Source organism: Triticum urartu, chromosome 5A (assembly GCF_056163025.1).
Source record: "Triticum urartu cultivar PI428250 chromosome 5A, HENAU_Tu73, whole genome shotgun sequence".
NCBI lineage: Eukaryota > Viridiplantae > Streptophyta > Magnoliopsida > Poales > Poaceae > Triticum > Triticum urartu.
Window position 1 is genome coordinate 467,446,939 of NC_141877.1, and position 2,410 is coordinate 467,449,348.

A 2,410-nucleotide genomic window follows, 5' to 3' on the forward strand; every position below is an offset into this window, starting at 1 on the left:
GCCAACAACAACGCATGATGTTGATATATATGTACTCGCCATGTCTATTTATATTTCTACTCGTTATGTGTACTTATATTAAATTTAAATTGAATCTCTTTGTATTATTGTACTCCTGATGTTAACTTCAGATAATTAATGTAAATCGTATCTCTTTGTATTTTTTAAGTTAATTTTGATTTGCATTTGTATTTCCGTCTTCCTCGTAATGTATATTTGTATATTTGTGTGCAGGTTATGGGTGAAGTGCCAGTGCTTTTGCAGGGGCCCCATGACGCCGGCCACCGTTGCCACCTATTTTTGAAACCAAATACTAAGCATGATTATCGGCCTTTCAGACTTCGAACCATAAAGAAAACATGGCCAATACACAATTTTTTCCTTGCTCACCTTGACGCTTATGGACTACAAGGTTTTGCTAGGCTCACATCATGCGACGACCAAGTACGTTCGGACCCATCCCTTTTGACATCTCTCGTTGATCGGTGGAGACCTGAAACCCACACCTTTCACTTTCGTTTTGGGGAGCTTACACCTACACTAAAAGATGTTTCTATGATCACTGCTCTACCAATTAGAGGTGAGCCGGTAGTCTCTCCACGAGTGTCTCCATCTTGGGCATTAGATATAGCAGCCCGTCTTGGGATGGAAATGCCAGAATCACAATGTTCTGGTAACCCTCGGGGCATCCCCCTCGTCTGGCTTCGTGATAACTTTCTTAATTTATCTAGCTTCGCCAATGAGGAGACGAGAAAAAGACATCTGTTTGCGTATTTGTTGTGGCTCCTCGGGAATCTATTTCCAAATTCATATAGGGACGTTGTTGTCCCTGGTCTCATCTACATTGCAGAGAATATGGTAGATGAACCTTTACCCGAGCAGCCAAAATACAGCTTCGGTTCTGCCATGCTATCTCATATATACAGAGGCTTGTGTGATGCCATGCAAAAAACCTCTTTCGCACAAAAAGCCCCATTACTTTGTGTAGCCTATGAGTTTCTACAGTTGTGGTCCTGGGAATACCTCCCTGTAGGATGAACTCGTATAGTACAACCCGTATACCCATACGACTTTAGCGAGGGTGCCAGCGCAACTATGGCCACCAGGTGGACAAAGGCACGGAAACGTTGGTCTCCAGATATTGCGAAAAATTGTTACCCTATGTACCACCAGCAGTTTGAGATACTTGATGAGGCAGAGGTCACATGGAACCCGTGGACTCAGGACCAGCTACAAATGGTCTTTGATGCTCGACACTTCACACCAGGCATGTTGAGCGATAGTGCATTCTGGCTGACTCGCTGCAACTTATTGTTCCTGTGGTGTGTTGAGCCTTACAACCCAGAGCGTGTAATGAGACAGTTCAGTCTCTATCAAGAAATTCCACCACCTTTTCCCAGACGTATCGACGAGGAAACACATAAGTAAGATGTGACATCCCTAAATAGTTAGTGTCATTTTTAATTTACTAAACTCACACTTTGTTACATAATTTGCAGGCTAACCAATATGGGCAGGGGTTGGAGTTTATACGATTGGAGGGAACAGAACATTGAATGGGTACACAAGTGGGAAAATGAAGCGCTAGCGGATATAGTGCATCAACTTAGGTATATTTTATTTACATTATTTTATGTATACTATTTTATTACGATGATCATACGATGCGTGAAGATGCTTTGCTTTCATCACAACGGTTTATGTAATAATTTAATTTTGCAGACCATACAATGGAAGTACAGATCAAGCGTACAAGCAGTGGTACTGCATGAACACACGTGCTAGCCTGGCCAGTCAGCCAGCTACTATACCAACACATCTCACACAAGAGGAGCAGGCGCGGAGACATGTTGAGCTGCATGCAGCTTACTATCGTGACCAGATGGTAATCGCTTGTAACTTTTTTAGGTCCATCATTTCATAATCATTTGAACTAAATAACATCCAAATATTGTTCAGCTTGAAAATTGCAATGAAGTAGGGCAGATGGCTACGGATAGCATGCCGGCCCAGGGCCCATTTCGCAAGACATTCCAGAAACTTCTTCAACAATACTTGGCAAAGAAGTTCAGATGCGGTAGAGGCGACGACGTTGTCACTGGAGCATACAACATGCCGGTACCGAGGTCAGCTAGACCAAGTGCGGCGCCGTCGTCCAGACCGAGCGAGCCGCGTACGAGCCATGGGCAGTGGGGGGAGGGTCCGAGTACTAGAATGACATTGCCACGACATGACTCATCTCTGCCACTGCATCGCTCTTCTTCGATGCAGCTTCGTCAGGGGCAGACATCTCAGGACCATGGCACGGGCTTGGAATCGATGCCCGAGCAGTTTCTTTCCCCTAACCCATATGCATACACAGGATATGATGCATACACCCAAGGTGAGGGATCTCAGCCGTATCTCTCCA

At 44.6% G+C, this 2,410-nt stretch overlaps 1 pseudogene; it reads left to right on the top strand.

Moving 5' to 3' along the window:
* Positions 1-237: 237 nt before the first annotated feature.
* Positions 238-1,428, top strand: LOC147971991 (serine/threonine-protein phosphatase 7 long form homolog; annotated as a pseudogene).
* Positions 1,429-2,410: the final 982 nt, after the last annotated feature.